Below are 21623 nucleotides of genomic sequence, written 5' to 3'. Positions count from 1 at the left end.
TCAGTTGGACTCTGCTGCAGCGGAATCTCCATACAGAATTCTAATGCGGAATTCCGCATGGAAATACCGAGGTGTGAACATGGCCTAACCCTCTATTTCTATTAGATAAGAAGAAATTGGTGGCATCTTCCAAAAGGAGTAATGTCTTTCAAAAAAGGGATGTTTCCCCAATACTTGCATATATATGTATGTATGTATATATGTATGTGTGTATGTGTATATATATATATATATATATATATATATATATATATATATATATTGTATTTCTTGTTTTCGAGATTTAAAAAAAATATATCAAGTGACATATATAGTTTATTATTAAAATATGTATAAATAATATAACTAATGATATTAAAGGGGTTATCCAGGAAAAAAAACTTTTTTTTTACATATAAACTGGCTCCAGAAAGTTAAACAGATTTGTAAATTACTTCTATTAAAAAATCTTAATAATTTCAGTACTTATGAGCTGCTGAAGGTGAGTTGTTCTTTTCTGTCTAAGTGCTCTCTGATGACACCTGTCTCGGGAACCGTCCAGAGTAGAAGCAAATCCCCATAGCAAACCTCTTCTACTCTGTACAGTTCCCGAGACAAGCAGAGATGTCAGCCGAGAGCACTATTGCCAGACAGAAAACAACAACTCAACTTCAGCAGCTGATAATTATTGAAAGGATTACGATTTTTTTAGTAGAAGTAATTTACAAATCTGTTTTACTTTCTGGAGCCAGTTGATATATAAAAAAAAAGTTTTTCCCTGGATAACCCCTTAATTTTGGTACTAGAAAAATAGCTAAATAAAAATCTCTAAAATTTTGGGAAATTTGGGGGGAAATGTGAAGGCTCTCATGTTTTTTCAGGGGGGCCTGTGTTGCCTTATTCAAGGGCCACCACAAAAATATGCACTCTTTAATACAGCTGCCTAAGGTGTAGTTATGGAATAATGGCACATGTATACAAGTTAGACACTATGGGTTAATTCCTAGTAAGAATTAAAATATTTTATGACATTTTAAAATACCAAAAGACAACACATTTGACACAGCTGAAAACTGCCCTTAAAAAAGTGTAAAAATAAGAAAAAAACAATCTAATAAAGTACGAAGATGTGTTTATCAAAATCTGTCCAGAGGAAAAGTTGCTGAGTTGCCCATAGCAACCAATCAGATCGCTTCTTTCATTTTTGAAAAGGCCTCGGAAAAATGAAAGCAGCGATCTGATTGGTTGCTATGGGCAACTCAGCAACTTTTTCTCTGGACAGATTTTTGATAAATCTCCCCCACAGTTACTAGGAATTAGAAACTTGTACTTTGCGGTTTCCTGAATAGCTGAGTCTATATTTACTTCAGGTGTGAATCTATTTTGACTTTAGATTGTGAGATGGGGATGTCACATAGAGGGTTTTGCTCAGTGGACAGTCAACGGTAAAGTTATTGTGATGTTGTGGAGCGGAACATCCTTGTCTACCTACTCTATCGGGTGGATGTTATGCTAAGGTGACCGCTTCATCCTCCAAAATCTGTTGTTGTTTTCTTTTTGAATTTTTTTGGTCTTGTCTTCAGTGCTCTCTGCTGACACCTGATGCCCGCATCAGGAACTGTCCAGAGCAGGACAAAATCCCCATTGCAAACCTATACTGCTCTGGACAGTTCCTGACACAGACATCAGGTGTCAGCAGAGAGCACTGGGGACAAGACAAAAAAGAAATTTAAAAAGAAAACAATTTCCTGTGTCGTATAGCTGCTAAAAAGTACTGGAAGGGTAAACACTTTTTTTTTTTTTTTATAAAATATGTTTAACTTTCTGGCAACAGTTCATTAAAAAAAAATGTTTCCCACAGGAGTACCCCTTTAATGGTGTAGGTGCACATAAATCAAACACAGGGAGAAGAAGGGGATGTGCGAAGGGTACTTTACTGAAGTGAAGAACAATCTTCCAGTGTAACAATGAAGGCATAACATTCTGCACAACCTCCCACTTCTGGTGGGAAAGGAAGGGTTATCGATGATATAGAATGGTATCTTCTTGGTATCTTCCTAGTCCTTTGGTTATTATTTCCTCACAGTAACATTGTCCTGTGTTGCAGATTTCGAGAAGTAGCTGGGCAGCTACAAGTTCCTAGGCCTGGCTGGAGGACTCCTAGGATAAAGCTTTGGAGTCCTCGTTCTTTCTTCTCTTCGCAGACTAGTGTTGTAGGTTTTCTTAGGCCAAAAAGTTGAGATGCCTTTCTCAGGATCGATTAGGGTTTGAACTAAGGGTCCAGGGCATTCACAAATGCTACAATGAAGTCATAGGCCTCAAAAGGCCTGGTTACGGTAGGGCTGACCAGGTCTAATCCCAAATGGGGAGCAACTTGTGTGACATCCGCACTGTCTCAACTCAACTCGTACAACTGAAGGAATCTTCAGCAATGCTGGATCAGCTAGTCATCTCATATACCGTGGGATAACTTTTAATATGAGGTTAAAGGGTACCTTTCATCAAAAAAACTTTTGATATATAAAAGACTAGTGGAGTACCCTGCTTTGCCCAGATTTTCCTTCCTAATCCTTGTTGGGGAGGGAAATAAACAAAGGAGGAAGCTTTTGACTTCATATCCCATCCTCATATATTGTTGTCATATCCCAACCCCATATCCCATCCTCCTATCCCGTCCTCATATCCCGTCCTCATATCCCATCCTCATATCCCATCCTCCTATCTCGTCCTCATATCCTGTCCTCCTATCTTGACCTCCTATCTCAACCTCCTATCCCGAACCTCCGATCCTGACCTCCTATCCCGACCTCCTATCTTGACCTCCTATCTCGACCTCCTATCCAGTCCATCTATCCCAACCTCCTATCTCGACCTCCTATCCCGACCTCCTATACTGTCATCCTGACCTTCTATCCCGACCTCCTATCTCGACCTCCTATCCTGACCTCCTATCCTGTCCTCCTATCCGGACCTCCTTTCCCAACCTGTAATATGTGTACCAGGCATTGAAATATCTCCAGCCGTACAGAAGTTATGTGGATTTTCATGGGACTTTAAACAAAAACCCTGACCCTCACAAATGGGGGTAGTTATGGGTTAAATTAACTATCCTATATTTTAAGTGGACATATAAGTAACACGTGACCAAGTTTTATCGAAATATCTCCAGCCGTTTGGAAGTTATGCAGTAACATATATTTCCCCTAGACTTGTATGGGACTTTAAACATAAACCACGCCCCTGGCAAATGGGGGTGCGTAAGGGTTAAATCACCTATCCTATGTTTGTTGTTGACATATAAGTAACATGTGGCCAAGTTTCATGTTAATATCTTTAGCCGTTTGGAAGTTTTTGTGGAACATACACACATACATTGAGTTTTATATATATACTAGCTGAGTACCCGGCGTTGCCCGGTTTTTCCTTCCTAATCCTTGTTGGGGAGGAAAATAATATCCCGACCTCCTATCCCGTCCTCCTATCCCGTCCTCCTATACCGTCCTCCTATCCCGTCCTCCTATCTCGACCTACTATCTCGACCTCCTTTCCCGTCCTCCTATCCCGTCCTCTTTTCCCGTCCTCCTTTCCCATCCTCCTATCCCGTCCTCCTTTCCCGTCCTCCTTTCCCATCCTCCTATCCCGTCCTCATATCACAACCTCCTATCTCGACCTCCTATCCCGTCCTCCTATCTCGACCTCCTATCCAGTCCTTCTATCTCGACCTCCTATCCCTTCCTCCTATCTCGTCCTCCTCTACCGTCCTCCTATCCCGTCCTCCTATCGCGTCCTCCTCTCGCGTCCTCCTATCGCGGTCCTCCTACCCCGGTCCTCCTATCCTGGTCCTCCTATCCCGACCATCCCGTCCTCCTATCTTGACCTCCTATCTTGACCTCTCATCCCGTCCTCATATTCCGACCTGTAATATGTGACCAGGTATTGAAATATCTCCAGCTGTACGGAAGTTATGTGGGAACATACATTTCCCATTGATTTGCATGGGACTTTAAACAAAAACCCCAACCCTCACAAATGGGGGTAGTTAAGGGTTAAATTAACTATCCTATATTTTAAGTGGACATATCAGTAACATCTGACCAAGTATTATCGAAATATCTCCAGCCGTTTGGAAGTTATGCAGTAACATATATTTCCCATTGACTTGTATAGGACTTTAAACATAAACCCCGCCCCTGGCAAATGGGGGTGAGTAAGGGTTAAATCACCTATCTTATGTTTGTTGCTGACATATAAGTAACATGTGGCCAAGTTTCATGTTAATATCTTTAGCCTTTTGGACGTGATGCTGGAACATACACACATACATACACACATACATACATACATACACACATACACACACGTTGAGTTTTATATATATACACTAGCTGAGTACCCGGCGTTGCCCGGTTTTTCCTTCATAATCCTTGTTGGGGAGGAAAATCAACAAAGGAGGAAGCTTTTGACTTCATATCCCGTCCTCATATATTGTTGTTATATCCCGACCTCCTATCCCGTCATCATATCCCGTCCTCCTATCTCGTCCTTCTATCCCGTCCTCCTTTCCCGTCGTCCTATCTCGACCTCCTTTCCCATCCTCCTTTCCCGTCGTCCTATCTCGACCTCCTTTCCCATCCTCCTATCCCGTCCTCCTATCCCGTCCTCCTATCCCGTCCTCCTTTCCCTTCCTCCTATCCTGTCCTCCTAGCCCGTCCTCCTTTCCCGTCTTCCTTTTCCGTCCTCATATCTCGACCTCCTTTCCCATCCTCCTTTCCTGTCCTCCTATCCCGTCCTCCCATCCCGACCTCCTATCCCATCCTACTATCCCAACCTCCTATCCTGTCCTCCTATCCCGTCTTCCTATCCCGTCCTCCTATCCCGACCTCATATCCCGACCTCCTATCCCGACCTCCTATCCCGTCCTCCTATCCCGTCCTCCTATCGCGTCCTCCTATCGCGACCTCCTATCCCGACCTCCTATCCCGGTCCTCCTATGCCGGTCCTCCTATGCCGGTCCTCCTATCCCGGTCCTCCTATCCCGGTCCTCCTATCTCGTCCTCCTATCCCGACCTCCTATTTCGACATCCTATGTCGACCTCCTATCCCGAGCCATAATATGTGTACCAGTTATTGAAATATCTCCAGCTGTACAGAAGTTATGTGGGAACATACATTTCCCATTGATTTGCATGGGACTTTAAACAAAAACCCCGACCCTCACAAATTGGGGTAGTTAAGGGTTAAATTAACTATCCTATGTTTGTTGTTGACATATAAGTAACATGTGGCCAAGTTTCATGTTAATATCTTTAGCCGTGTGGACGTGATGCTGGAACATACACACATACATACATACACATACACACATACATACATACATACATACACACGTTGAGTTTTATATATATATATATATATATATATATATATATATATATATATACACTAGCTGAGTACCCGGCGTTGCCCGGTTTTTCCTTCCTCATCTTTGTTGGGGAGGAAAATCAACAAAGGAGGAAGCTTTTGACTTCATATCCCCATTTATTGTTGTCATATCCCAACCCCATATCCTGTCCTCCTATCCCGTCCTCCTATCTCGACCTCCTATCCCGACCTCCTATCCCATCCTCCTATCCCTTCCACCTATCCCGACCTCCTATCCCGACCTCCTATCCCGTCCTCCTATCCCGTCCTCCTATTTTGTCCTCCTATCCCGACCTCCTATCTCGACCTCCTATCTCGACCTCCTATCCCGTCCTCCTATCTCGCCCTCCTATCCCGTCCTCCTATCTCGCCCTCCTATCCCGTCCTCCTATCCCGTCCTCCTATCCCGTCCTCCTATCCCGTCCTCCTATCTCTACCTCCTATCTCGACCTCCTAACTCGACCTCCTATCCCGACCATCCCGTCCTCCTATCTTGACCTCCTATCTCAACCTCCTATCTCGACGATATGTGTACCAGGTATTGAAATATCTCCAGCCGTACGAAAGTTATGTGAGAACATACATTTCCCATTGATTTGCATGGGACGTTAATCAAAAACCCCGACCCTCACAAATGGGGGTAGTTAAGGGTTAAATTATCCTATGTTTGTTGTTGACATATAAGTAACATGTGTGCCAAGTTTCATGTTAATATCTTTAGCCGTTTGAAAGTTTTTGTGGAACATACACACATAAACATACATACATATATACACACACATACATATATACACACACACACACACGTTGAGTTTTATATATACAGATTATTGTATGCAGAATAACTTTCCAATTGCATGTTATTAAAAATATGCTTCTTTCTATTTAATTTTCCACTTTGAAAAAATGACCACTAGAGGTCTCCCTACCAGTCCTAGCCGCAAGCCTTTTTTTTTAATTAATTTTTTATAGATTTCAGACTCATGCTGGAGTCCTAAATCTTAGACTGCAGCTGGGACACAGACAAGCTCAGCACTGTTCCCTGCCTGTCAATCAGACAATCAGACAGGCAGGAGCCAGCACTGTGCTCATAGCACAGTAGGGCATACTCCTGACTCTGCCGTACTGCATGACCTCATTCATTTTACTATCTGAGCTCCGATCTTTCTTCTCTCTGCACATGCATGTGGTAAACAGAGAGGAGAAGATTCCGGGCTGCCAGCTGAGCTTGTCTGTGTCCCGGCAGCAGTCTGAGATTTAGGACTCCAGCATGAGTCTGAAATCTATAAAAAAAAAGGGCTTGCGGCCAGGACTGGTAGGGAGACCTCTAGTGGTCATTTTTTCAAAGTGGAAAATTAAATAGAAAGAAGCATATTTTTTAATAACATGCAATTGGAAAGTTATTCTGCATACATTAATCTATAATATATCCAAAGTTTTTTTGATGAAAGGTATCCTTTAAAGGGTTACTCCGCTCCACAGCGCCTGGAACTCAATGTTCCGAATGCTGGGTACTGGCTTCCGGGTTCACGCCCGCCCCAGCGTGATGTTACGCCCCATGATATCACGTCCCGCCCCCTCAATGCAAGTCTATGGGAAGGGGGCGCGACGGCCGTCGCGCCCCCTTCCCATAGACTTGCATTGAGGGGGCGGGACGTGACGTCACAAGGGGGCAGGCGTGAATACGGAAGCCCGCACACAGCGTTTCGAACATTGAGCTCCAGACACTGGGGAGCAGAGTAACCCTTTAATCCAATATGAAAGCATATTTATAAGGTCCTTATGTCTTAGGTATCATTATTCATGGGACTGTTGGTGGCGGTGGGGGTCCTAGGACTGAAATCTCCCACCAACCTAAGATCCAATCCAGAGTCAATGCCTTCAACCGTAACTTTCAACAAATTCATTGTTTTTCCTCATGCATCTTTATTGTGATTCGTAGTTAAAGTTTTTGTTTTTACGTATTTAAAATGTTTCCCCAGTTTCCTGTTACTTTAGCGGGAAGGAGAGAAGCGCCTGACGCTGACTGGAACAAAATGCCCTTGAGAGCTTTGTTCTGTGTTATTGCCGTCTGTGGATGGTTTTCATTTTGAAATGTGATTCTCGATGCTGATGTCACCGCGATTACAGACATTTCAACACTGAGTAGTTCCAATTATAAATCCCCCGAGTCTTCTTCTTCTTCTTCTTCTCCTCTGCCTGGGCTGGCATCGCCCGTGTAATGCTGGAATATAAATTGGTTGTGGTTCTTGACTCCACAGTAGTTTCTATAGGGTAAAAAAAAAAAAAAAAAAACATTTCTGCACAAAAAAAAAAAAAAAAATCCCAAGATTTTTGGGGACTGAGATAATATTTAATATTGTTCATATAAACTTTGGATATGACCCCAAAACTTATTTATCTCTTTGATGTGTTGGCAAACTCATTGTTACGCCAAGCGCTCCGGGTCCCTGCTCCTCCCCGGAGCGCTCGCGGCATTCTCCTCTCTGCAGCGCCCCGGTCAGACCCGCTGACCGGGAGCGCTGCACTGACACTGCCGGCGGAGATGCGATTCGCATAGCGGGACGCGCCCGCTCGCGGATCGCATCCCAATCTACTTACCTGTCCCGGTCCCCGGCTGTCACGTCCTGGCGCGCGCGGCTCCGCTCTCTAGGGCGCGCGCGCCAGCTCTCTAAGATTTAAAGGGCCAGTGCACCGCTAATTGGTGCCTGGCCCAATCAGTGTAATTAGTTCACCTGCTCCAGGCCTATATTACCTCACTTCCCCTTCCCTGCATTGCCGGATCTTGTTGCCTTGTGCCTAGTGAAAGCGTTTCTGTGATTGCCTTACCAGAGTTACCAGACCTTCTGCCATCACCCTTGACTACGAACCTTGCCACCTGCCTTGACCTTCTGCTACGTCTGACCTCGCCTCTGTCTAGTCCTCCTGTACCACGCCACTCTCAGCAATCAGCGAGGTTGAGCCGTTACCGGTGGATACGACCTGGTTGCTACCGCCGCAGCAAGACCATCCCTCTTTGCGGCGGGCTCTGGTGAAAACCAGTAGCAACTTAGAACCGGTCCCCCGGTACGGTCCACGCCAATCCCTCGCTGACACAGAGGATCCACCTCCAGCCTGCCGAATCCTAACACTCATTCTCTGCCATACTATTCTTATTTTTCATAGATAAATGTCATAGATAATAGAGTATCGAAAATACTCCAAATAATACTGAAAATAAGTTTGAGAACATATCGGGGATAAACAGCTTTCGGCGTCACATCTGACTCATGAAGAACTGGGGGAAGAAATCCAAAGAATAATATAAGTTTGGAATGTAAAAGCTTCTACCCAATTTTTTAGGTTCTTACTGGAACTTTAAAGGGGTTATCCAGGGAAAAACTTTTTTTTTTTTTTTTATATCAACTGGCTCCAGAAAGTTAAACAGATTTGTAAATTACTTCTATTAAAAAATCTTAATCCTTCCGATAATTATCAGTTGCTGAAGTTGAGTTGTTGTTTTCTGTCTGACAACAGTGCTCTCTGCTGACATCTCTGCTTGTCTCGGGAACTGCACAGAGTAGAAGAGGTTTGCCATGGGGATTTGCCTCTACTCTGGACAGTTCCCGAGACAGGTGTCATCAGAGAGTACTTAGACAGAAAAGAACAACTCAATTTTAGCAGCTCAGAAGAACTGAAAGGATTAAGATTTTTTTTAATAGAAGTAATTTATAAATCGGTTTAACTTTCAGGAGCCAGTTGATATATATATAAAAAAGTTTTTTCTTCGATAACAAAACTCCTGCTATATTGTGCATAGTTATTAATACTAAGCAGATAATATTGATGTTCGTTTTTTTTATTTTATTACCTCTTACCCATTTCTTTATGACCACTTACTGTTTTTAAAAATGTATCTGATTAAAAAACAAAAAATCTTCTTTTGGGCCATTAACATGACAAAATATGCCTGTATTTTCCCATGTATTTTGAGACGTAAATGTCCCAAAAAACACTGCAAATGCAAAGAGTTGTTTCTTGGGCTGTACCTTTAGCAGTAGACCAAAAACAACTCAAAATATTCCAAAAAAGGTAAAAAAAAATGTCTTTTTTATTTGGTCTTTTTTTTCTTTAAATCTAAGACCAGAAAAACATCCAAAATACAGAAAAAATCTGCAAATCTTCCCATTACACACTCATTGACGGAAAAAAATTAAAAATAATAATTGTGCACCCAAATAAAAATGTTGGATTGCTAAATAAGGGAGTAAAAGTGTTTCCCCCGTTGCCCTTAAAAATTGTTCTCAGAGGTTACTTTTGGATAGTGTACATCTTGGTAAGAGATTGTTAAAGGAAAACGTTTACCTGTTCACCCGCGCTATAACCCGATACACCGTGTTATAGTGCAGGTGAACAGGAGACTGATGCAGTGTCTCGGACTGCTATACCTACCTGCAGTCTGGAACCCCGATCCTCTGAAGGTCCCCCTTTTCCAGCACTGACTTTCGCTTTGAGGCGAGCCCGCCAGGCTGAATTTAGATATTCATAAGCGCGGGTCACGTGAGCGCTCGTGCCTACTGAGCGCTCACGTGACCGGTGCTTATGAATTTTTAAATCTAGCCAGCGGGCTTGCCTCAGAGCGCAAGTCAGCGCTGGAAAAGGGGGACCTTCGGGGGGGTCGGGGCTCCGGACTGCAGTTAGGTTGCAGGCTTTATCAATCGAGTGCAGAGCACACAGATCAGTGTGGTTCTATGGAACCACATTGATCTGAATGAGGAATCAAATGATTCCTCCTAAAAGTCCCCTAAGGGGACTAAAAGTGTAAAAAAAAAAAGTTAAAAAAAAGTTTAAAAACACACACATTAACCCCTTCCTTATTAAAAGTTTAAATCACCCCCCCTTTTCCCAAATCCCATATGAAAAATATATAAACATAATAAAAGTAAACATATGTGGTATCGCCGCGTGCATAAATGTCCGAACTATTAAAATATATTGTTAATTAAACCACACGATCAATGGTGTATGCGCAAAAAAATTCCAAACTAGCGGATTTTTGGTCACTTTTTATTCCATAAAAAACGGAATAAAAAGTGATCAAAAAGTCCAATCAAAACAAAAATGGTACCGATTAAAACTTCAGATCACGGCGCAAAAAATTTGCCCACATACTACCCGTACGCAGAAAAATAAAAAAGTTATAGGGGTCAGAAGAGGACAATTTTAAATGTATTAATAGTTGTGCATTTTTATGATTATGATTTTTTCCAAAAGTACGACAAAATCACACCTTTATAAGTAGGGTATCATTTTAATCATATGGACCTACAGAATAAAGATAAGATGTCATTTTTACCGAAAAATTTACTACGTAGAAGCGGAAGCCCCCAAAACTTACAAAATTTTATTTTTTCTTCTATTTTGTCGCACAATGATTTTTTTCCTGTTTTTCCGTAGATTTTTGGGTAAAATGACTGATGTCATTGCAAAGTAGAATTAGTGGTGCAAAAAATAAGCCCTCATATGGATTTTTAGGTGCAAAATTGAAAGAGTCATGATTTTTAAAAGGTATGGAGGAAAAAACGAAAGTGCAAAAACAGAAAAACGCTTGGTCCTTAAGGGGTTAAAGTAGCAGGAGACTACTATGGAGGAAGAGATATAGAGGAGCGTTATACTTCGACAGTCTTTATTGGCCCCCGAGAGCTGTGAGGGCCCATTTGCTGTAGTGACAGGACAATTGTTGGATTATTAGTGATAATAGGGACATGTGATGCTGCACATTCAGGGTTTACCCAGCATTAGTGATACTGGGAAATACAGGCCCGGGCCGGACAGCTTTGTCTAACATGTAATTGAGTGAAGTAATCACATTAGATCTATTATATGTAATGACTACTTAGTCAGATGATATACACATGTTACATTGTCCAGAAGCTTTACATTTTAACAGGCATCACTATGGTAACACAACGACTGGGATGCTGGATAATTGGAGCGTGTAACACTTTATTTACGCCTTGTGTATCTGCCATAGACAAAGGCATGAATCACTTCGGCCCTATTGCCCCAGCTTACTGATCCCTTCCATATGAAATTATCACCGTCCCGCAGTGTGTCAGACATTGCTAGTAACTTAGTTATTCAGCGTGTAATTGGGGTCTTGTTACGAGAGACTGAGGCACTGATATTATAGATTACAGATATCCCCTCTAGGCCATCACATCAATTCATAACTGCTTCTCCAATATATCTGATCCTATCCACAAATACCAACCTAGACGCCCTATTAAAAAAAAAATTACTGTTGCATATTATTAGATTTGTGATATGGCTGTGTAATCTGAAGGTTTTGGATTATGGCACCAGAAATAGGGTCTTGCATGAGGTATATAATGCGGGTTGATGATAAGAGTAGTAGTCCCTTCTGTATGACATGGCTAAAGGAGTGTATCATCTGTATCAGCTCTTTACAGACACCTAGTTCAATGTAGCTCCTCCACATATACAAGGCCCAGGGAAAGAAAACCCTAAAAAACTGGCTTTTTGAAAATAACAGTTATTTTTGACAGCATTTAGAAACAAGCTTTACAGCAGGATCCATGGACATAAGCAACAATAGACATCTATTTCCCATTGACATATCTGGTGTATGGGCAGGGAAGGAGTGCAGCCCTGTTCTCACCCACTCCCTCTGACCCTGTCTACTTGCCAATCCGCCCTAAACAGCGGATCGACAACCACGGTGACGGTCCCTTCCTAAATAAGTGAAGGAAGTCGCTGTCAACAAAATAAACTACAATACAGACACAGGACAGGATTCAGTAAGGGAGCACATAGACTAACAGAAATAATATCTAAACAAACACACACAATATGTCACAGTCCACACGCTAAATCAATACCAGGAGTTATCATAAGTGCCAAGTCGCAAAAACAGGAGAAAGGTCAGAATGCCAAGCCAAAGTCAGAAATGTCAGAAGATTAGGAATACAAGAAACAACGCTAGCTTCTGGAGAAACCTCTTTCGCGGGCAAAGCCTGGATGTAGACTGCAGGTTTAAATAGGGAGTACACATGTGAAAGCTAACAAGGTCAGCTAACCATCCCAGAGGCTAGACGTAACCACAGTAACCATAATAAACAAAAGCTCTCAGTGCAGATTAACCGTTCGGGTTCTTACATATGGGAGAGGTTTCTGGGTGTCATTTTACAGGGGAGAAGGAGGCTGAGCTCCTACTGTCTATCTACTGATGTCACCTTTCACTGTCATGCTGTACAGATCACTTTCCAGTAGCCTCATCCTTATCAACACATACAGAACTGGAAGTCACAGCTTAGCTTTAGGCCTAGTGGTGAAAATCCTCACTAGATATTCTTAAAAACACTTGATTTTCGCAATAGGTCATTTCTAATGAAACATTCAGTTTAAAGGGGTACTCCGACCCTCTCCCATAGACTTGCATTGAGGGGGTGGGGCAGGATGTCAAACGGGGCGGAGTCGTGACATCACGATACTCCGGCCCCGTGGTTGCCACCCTACAAACTCAGAGCCTCCAACGCTGCGGAGAGCTCACAAAGGTGGGTGAGCAATTACCCCCGGGACCCCCGCGATCAGACATCTTATCCCCTATCTTTTTGATAGGGGATAAGATGTCACGGGGGACATTGCTAGGGGAAAAGATGAATTAGGGCCGGAGTACCCCTTTAAGTAAAGAACATGTAGAATCTGTGGCAGTCTGGCTATTGTGGCAATGTATAGGAAAAGGCACATCTCGATCTTGGGTTGGTTCAAAAACCGGAAAACAGGACCTGGTTGCTAGGCTTATGAGGAGCCATCTGGGACACCTTTGTTAAAGGGTACTTGTCTCTTTAAAAACTTTAAAAGTGATCAGGAAACATTTGGAGGGATACTTTGCTTGTTGCCCAGGGCCCCTGTTTGATATAAAACACAAAAGAACTCTACAGCATTTTCCCGTCTTTATGTCAAGTTGGCATGAAATCTGTCTGTTTCCAGGACTTGGCACCAGATCTGACTTTCTGGCATTGTGATTAAATGACTCCAGAAGATAAATGTTGACTTTCCCTCATATGTCTCAGCTAATGTTATGAAGCTGACATCTGCTGCTCGCGGGAGCACAAGACTAGACGGCATGCCTACACTAAATCAATCTCCCATCTACAACAGGTTTGTCTTTCTTATTAGATATGTCTAACTAAATATAGAATGATGTGAACTGATCAATGCATGGAAATGTCTTACTCCTCCCCTAAATATAATTTCCAAATAGGATCAGATATCTGTTCCTGTGCTTTCTAATAGTGTTGAGCGGCATAGGCCATATTCGAATTCGCGAATATTCGCGAATATATGGACGAATATTCGCAACATTCGCGAATATTCGCATATTCGTAATATGTGCGTTTTATGTTCGCATATGCGAATATTCATGTATGCGAAAATTAACATATACGAAAATTTGCATATACATAAAATTAGCATTGGCGAAAATTCGCAAGTGCGAAAAGTTGCATATGTAAATTTCGCATATGCGAAAATTCGCACACCGGTCTCACACAGTAGTATTAGAGCCTTCTTACACCACATAGGCTGGAAGCAGAGAGGGATGATCACTGTGATGTGTACTGTGAAAAAAATAAAAATAAAAAAAATAAAAAAAACGAATATTCGTAATTACGAATATATAGCGCTATATTCGCGAATATTCGCGAATTCGCGAATATGCGATATTCGCGAATAAAATTCGAATTGCGAATATTCGCGAGCAACACTACTTTCTAAATGCAAAGTGAAACGACTTTCTAAATAGTCTTCATTTAAAAATGCCTACCATGTCCATGTTGTTGTTTTAGATTCTGTGCAACTCCTTCACATAGTTGGCTATGCTGCTGCTTCTGTAAGGGAGGATATACTTCTTCTGGCTGTATTGGCTCTCTGTTCCTCTCCTTCTTCCTTCCAGTTTAAGTGATAGTAGAGCTGGGCGGTATGACCAAATATGTGTATCACGGTATTTTTGTAACTTATGGCGGTTCCACGGTATATAACGGTATTACCCCCCAAATCATGTGACCCGCCAGCGCTGTTCTCCTCCCCCCCCCAATTAATTATCAGCCCAGCGGGGTACTACTCACATGTGTCACCCGCAAGCACTGCCCTCCTCCTCTTTGTTGCTGGCCGCTGGCGATGGAACTCTATACTGTACGCCAGTGGTCTCCAACCTGCGGACCTCCAGCTGTTGCAAAACTACAACTCCCAGCATGCCCGGACAGCCAACGGCTGTCCGGGCATGCTGGGAGTTGTAGTTTTGCAACAGATGGAGGTCCGCAGGTTTTAGACCACTGCTGTACGCTGTATCCCTATGCCCTGGCTGCAAAAGCCGGAGCGATGTCCCACCCCGGACAGTGATAGGCTGAGCCCAATGTCATGTAAGGAGCTCTGGCTGGCTTCTTACATGACAGTGGCTCAGCCTATCACTGGCCGGGGTGGGACATCGCGGCGGCCGATGATAGGCTGACGGCTGTCCGACGTTCCAGTCCCAAGGAACAGTGTGAGGCCGACGTAGGTGAGTTAAAGTTTATTTTCTTTATCTTTTGCAGCCCGGGCATAGGGATACAGCGTACAGCAGTGGTCTCAAACCTGCGGACCTCCAGCTGTTGCAAAACTACAACTCCCAGCATGCCCGGACAGCCGTTGGCTGTCCGGGCATGCTGGGAGTTGTAGTTTTGCAACAGCTGGAGGTCCGCAGGTTGGAGACCACTGGCGTACAGTATAGAGTTCCATCGCCGGCGGCCCCCAACAAAGAGGAGGAGGGCAGTGCTTGCGGGTGACACATGTGAGTAGTACCCCGCTGGGCTGATAATTAATTGGGGGGGAGCAGAATAGCTCTGGCGGGTAACATGATTTGGTATGCGAGAGCAGAACAGCGCTGGCGGGTCACATGATTTGGTGGGGGGGGAGCAGAACAGCGCTGGCGGGTCACATGATTTGGTGGGGGGGAGCAGAACAGCGCGGGCGGGTCACATGATTTGGTGGGGGGGAACAGAACAGCTGGCGGGTCACATATCATTAGTTCCCAGATGTGGGGCCAGCGCTGCGCTGGGTTGATAATTCATTCCTAAGGGGGAGGGGCCCAACCGGTATTGCGGTATGGGAAAAATTCATATCGCGCAGCCCAAAAATGTCGGTATTCCGTATGAACCGGTATACCGCCCAGCCCTAAGTGATAGCATCAGTGGAAAGGGAGACTTTACAAGACAGATCTAAGAGTAAAGAGGAGGGGGCAAATCCAAGTCTTCGGGGAAAGCAGATCACACAGGCTATACTGTATCATAGTTTATAAGACTGAAAAAAGACCAGAGTCCATAAAGTTCAACCTATAACCCAAATGAATCCCTACTGAGTTGATCACTGTACTGTGTCATAGATAGGGAGGAAAGCACACAAACAGTCTAAAGGGGAAGGGGGGAATCACACAGACTGTGTGTGGTGACCCAGTACCGAAAATAGCATACTGCCCATCCTTCAGTGTCCATCTTGGGCACACACTACTCAGTATATATACTAATGTTATGCTAATGTTAATTTATTGTCATTTCCTGTGTACCTGTTGCTTTAACCCCTTAAGGACTCAGGGTTTTTCCGTTTTTGCACTTTCGTTTTTTCCTCCTTACCTTTTAAAAATCATAACCCTTTCAATTTTCCACCTAAAAATCCATATTATGGCTTATTTTTTGCGTCGCCAATTCTACTTTGCAGTGACATTAGTCATTTTACCCAAAAATGCACGACGAAACGGAAAAAAAAATCATTGTGCGACAAAATCGAAAAAAAAACGCCATTTTGTAACTTTTGGGGGCTTTCGTTTCTACGCAGTGCATATTTCGGTAAAAATTACACCTTATCATTATTCTGTAGGTCCATACGGTTAAAATGATACCCTACTTATATAGGTTTGATTTTGTCGCACTTCTGGAAAAAATCATAACTACATGCAGGAAAATTTATACGTTTAAAAATGTCATCTTCTGACCCCTATAACTTTTTTATTTTTCCACGTATGGGGTGGTATGAGGACTCATTTTTTGCGCCGTGATCTGAAGTTTTTATCGGTATGATTTTTGTTTTGATCGGACTTTTTGATCACTTTTTATTCATTTTTTAATGATATAAAAAGTGACCAAAATACGCTTTTTTGGACTTTGGAATTTTTTTGCGAGTACGCCATTGACCGTACGGCTTAATTAATGATATATTTTTATAGTTCGGACATTTACGCACGCGGCGATACCACATATGTTTATTTTTTATTTTTTTTACACTGTTTTATTTTTTTTATGGGAAAAGGGGGGTGATTCAAACTTTTATTAGGGAAGGGGTTAAATGACCTTTATTAACACTTTTTTTTTACATTTTTTTTGCAGTGTTATAGGTCCCATAGGGACCTATAACACTGCACACACTGATCTCTAATGCTGATCACTGGCGTGCATTAACACGCCTGTGATCAGCATTATCGGCGCTTGACTGCTCCTGCCTGGATCTCAGGCACGGAGCAGTCATTCGTCGATCGGACACCGAGGAGGCAGGTAAGAGCCCTCCCGGTGTCCGATCAGCTGTTCGGGACGCCGCGATTTCACCGCGGCGGTCCCGAACAGCCCGACTGAGCAGCCGGGTCACTTTCACTTTCACTTTAGAAGCGGCGGTCAGCTTTGACCGCCGCTTCTAAAGGGTTAATACCGCACATCGCCGCGATCGGTGATGTGTGGTATTAGCCGCGGGTCCCGGCCGTTTATTAGCGCCGGGACCGACGCGATATGATGCGGGATCGCGGCGCGATCCCGCTTCATATCGCGGGAGCCGGCGCAGGACGTAAATATACGTCCTGCGTCGTTAAGGGGTTAAGCCTGTAAAACCTTAGAAACCCTGTTGTTAGGGGAGTGTGTATGAGGTGAACCATGTGACTTATCTGCCCAATGGGAATGCTCTAAATCTGCTCCTTATATAGTGTGGTAAGAGTTCAGAGTTCAGTTCAGGAGAGGAGAGAGTTCTTAGCTGAGGTACAGTTTGGAGAAGTCTGAAGTGAGTCTGTGAGGTGATTCTGAGGAAGCCTCAAGTCTAATATTGTGACCAAGCATCTGCTAAGTCATAACCCCTGCACCCAGGTGAATGTCAAGCCTAGCGGTAAGCACTAAAGTCCCGGGATTCAATTCAAGTCAGTCAAGTCAGTCATACAAATCACTAAAGTCAAGCTTGGGTTGCCTACAGCCAGTCAGTCATACACAGCACAATCAACTACAAGTCCCATACCAATCAACTACAAGTCTTTATACCAATCTTAGCTGTGACAGATTTTATCATCTATCCTACCTCAGTAACGTCAGTTTTTCCTTAACCTTGCATCGGAGTACGTATTGCCCCGTAGTTGGCCCAAGAGAAGCTGGCTCAACCTTGGGTGGTGTATAGGTTAACCAAGCCCTGGCGTCACAAAAAGGTTAATTTGCACATAACCCTCACCCGACACCACATGTGTATTAATTTACAGAAAAAGATAAGCACCCATGGCAGGTGTTGGGGAGAAACTCTTCTTAGAACCATTGGCTGTCAGCACAAGGCAAGATACCTAACGGACTGTAGAAGGAGAAATCAGTACCGGAATCCATCTGCTCTTATACATGGGAGCTAGAGGAGGCAGCAGCATCTTGGAAACACAGACCTTACATGTAACATATATTACTGGGAGGGACATGGTCACATGAGAGCAATCTGCAAATAGGAGCAGGTTGCAAACTGCATATCAAGGAGTTAGAAAATGCGTAACTGGAGTAAACATTAATATGTTTAAAAGGCAACCATCAAAGGTATCCATAGCCTTTACTTATAAATTAACCCCTTAAGGACTCAGCCCATTTTGGCCTTAAGGACTCAGACAATTTAATTTTAACGTTTTCATTTTTTCCTCCTCGCCTTCTAAAAATCATAACTCTTTTATATTTTCATCCACAGACTAGTATGAGGACTTTTTTTTTGCGCAACCAGTTGTCCTTTGTAATGACATCACTCATTATATCATAAAAGGTATGGCGCAACCAAAAAACACTATTTTTGTGGGGAAATTAAAATGAAAAACGCAATTTTGCTAATTTTGGAAGGTTTCGTTTTCACGCCGTACAATTTATGGTAAAAATGACATGTGTTCTTTATTCTGAGGGTCAATACAATTAAAATGATACCCATTATTATATACGTTTATATTATTGTTGCGCTTAAAAAAAATCACAAACTTTTTAACCAAATTAGTACGTTTATAATCCCTTTATTTTGATGACCTCTAACTTTTTTATTTTTCCATATAAGCGGCGGTATGGGGGCTCATTTTTTGCGACATGATCTGTACTTTTTTTTGATACAACATTTGCATATAAAAAACTTTTAATACATTTTTTATAATTTTTTTTTAATAAACTTGGACTTTTTTATTTTTTTTCGTTCACGCCGTTAACCATACGGGATCATTAACATTTTATTTTAATAGTTCGGAACTTTACGCACGCGGCGATACCAAATATGTCTATAGAAAAAAAATTTTACGCTTTTTGGGGGTAAAATAGGAAAAAACGGACGTTTTACTTTTTTATTGGGGGGAGGGGATTTTTCACTTTTTTTTCTACATTTTTTTTTACACTTGAATAGTCCCCATAGGGGACTATTCATAGCAATACCATGATTGCTAATACTGATCTGTTCTATGTATAGGACATAGAACAGATCAGTATTATCGGTCATCTCCTGCTCTGGTCTGCTCGATCACAGACCAGAGCAGGAGATGCCGGGAGCCACACGGAGGAAGGAGAGGGGACCTCCGTGCAGCGTTATGAATGATCGGATCCCCGCAGCAGCGCTGTGGGCGATCCGATCGTTCATTTAAATCGTGAACTGCCGCAGATGCCGGGATCTGTATTGATCCCGGCACCTGAGGGGTTAATGGCGGACGCCCGCGAGATCGCGGGCGTCGGCCATTGCCGGCGGGTCCCTGGCTGCGATCAGCAGCCGCGATCAGCCGCGCATGACACGGGCATCGCTCCGATGCCCGCGGTTATGCTTAGGACGTAAATGTACGTGCTGGTGCGTTAAGTACCACCGCACCAGGACGTACATTTACGTCCTGCGTCCTTAAGGGGTTAATCACTGTATACTGAACTAAATAATGAAACGGTACATGGTAATCTCCTACGATCTATCAGGCCTATCTACCTGTACGTCTATGTAACTTTTAAGGAATAGCTGTTGTGTGTACATAGTGCATACATAGGTGTAGTAGTTTTAAGTCCACTATATAACTAGTATATGTCATTTTTTTACCAGTCCTCCCCCCCCCAATTGATCTCAAATTTTCAGTTGTCTTAAGCTAGTGAGTGTAGACTAGCGGCTATAATGCAGCAGCATGGAGGATATTACAGAGCACTATAAACTGTGGATCTAGCACATGGGTGAGTTATAACACGCAAGAGCTTTCAGCAGTGTCTAAGTTTGTCTGTCTCTCTGCCTCTGTCTCTTTCTCTGGCTACTTCTCCCCTCCAACTGTCCCCTCCCCCCCCCCCCCCCCCATCCTTTCCATAGAATTTTATGGGCAACATAAAACCAGACACTTCATTTAGCTGATCCACTTTGAGACAGATTTTTTGAAAATTTTCAGGGTGAATGATGGAGCCTGAAAAGTGGAGAAAGACCCTCTATAGGCACTGCAAATAACATGGAATCACAGGGACAGTGGTATTAGTTGTTCAATAACTTTATTTGAAAAGCAATAATGCATTTTGGGATAAACACTTCTTCAAATTGGCATATACAAAGCACATAGCAGCACTCTGCCATGCAATAGGAAGAGGAGAAGACGCTGTGATGTCATTGGTCAGACAAGTAAGGGAAAGGAAGTCCCTGTGTGTACTGCTGACAAACATCTCAGGACTGGTCCAACCCTCCTGAAATGGGGAGAATGGTGGGGGCTCAATAATAGCAGTGGGAGAACTAAAATCACCTTGTGAATGTTTAATCTAATAATTTATATCAGTGTCATTTAGGCACAAAATGGCAGTATTATTTATATGCTCTATAAAGGTATTATTTAGACATTGTATGGCAAAAAATAAGTATTGTGTTGGCCTTTGTATGAGAGTAGAATTTGGAACTACTATGCTTGTTACCAAAGACCATTTTCTGTGAAACTGCCCCCGTTTCCACTTAATGTCTCTATTAATTTATTTCCCATCGTCCTGTCATTTCTATTATATTTGTCCCTATTTTATCTTGACACTTTTCTTTATAAATGATTTTCTCTATTTTTATCTCTTTGATGTTTTACAGTGTAAAATAATTAGATGTAATCACAAGATGTTGTCTTCATTGTAAAGTGAAATCTGGCAACAGAGGCCTGGAGAGAAAGATTCGGCACGGCATCAAAGGCCAGGTCATGTTTTGCCAAGATGACACATACAGACGGTATCTGACACCAGAGGGGCGGCTGACCTCCGCCACATGTTTGTTTTGCTTTGGGCTGTAAATTAAAGTCTCTTCTGTGGACCGGAGCCTTTATTGGAAACATAAGATAAGTTTCTTATCTAAAACTGAGTTTCAGACCCAATTTGTACTTCCATTTTCTAGCTTTAAAAAAAAACGTCAAGTGAATATGTTGGAGGACTAAGCAGAACCAAGTGCTACATGGTCGTCCATTCATTTGAATGGGTTCCATGCAACACCACAATTTTCCTGTAGTCTCCACTGCAGGAGAATAGGAAGCATCTAAAGATCACCAGCAGGTCCTTAGGGCCCTACCACAGGGGACAACATTGGCCAGTATAATAGGGTAATCGATCAGCCGATGAAAGGGCAAATGCCTGCCGGCCACATATCTGCCCATGCAATAGGGGATGTGTGGCAAACAAGTGATAGCAACCAAGGGCCACACAATCTAGTCAATGTTTGCATCGTCCTCCGTGCATGATGCTCTAGCCTTGTAATAGGGTTCGTAAACAAGTGGCTGAGCATTGAGCCATCTAGAAGGGCCCTTAGTAGGACAAGGGGTTGTTCAGAAAGGCTACGTCCACCCGTGCACTGATTTTTTTAATTGTTCATTTGCTTCCTAAATGCTAAGTTGTTGTAGAGTCTGTATAACTCCTTCACATAGCTGTCTGTTTTGTGGCTCCTACATAGATCTGATAGCGCACTGCTTC

General features: G+C 42.9%; 1 long non-coding RNA gene across 1 annotated transcript; it reads left to right on the top strand.

Moving 5' to 3' along the window:
- Positions 1-1274: 1274 nt before the first annotated feature.
- Positions 1275-20975, top strand: LOC130283360 (uncharacterized). The gene is made up of 3 exons (XR_008846670.1): positions 1275-1349; positions 13393-13563; positions 20758-20975. It is a non-coding gene; the product is annotated as an uncharacterized LOC130283360 (long non-coding RNA).
- Positions 20976-21623: the final 648 nt, after the last annotated feature.

The sequence above is a fragment of the Hyla sarda genome, chromosome 7 (assembly GCF_029499605.1).
Source record: "Hyla sarda isolate aHylSar1 chromosome 7, aHylSar1.hap1, whole genome shotgun sequence".
Lineage (NCBI taxonomy): Eukaryota > Metazoa > Chordata > Amphibia > Anura > Hylidae > Hyla > Hyla sarda.
Note: the sequence above shows the minus strand (reverse complement) of the source record. Positions and strands in the feature narration are given on the sequence as shown.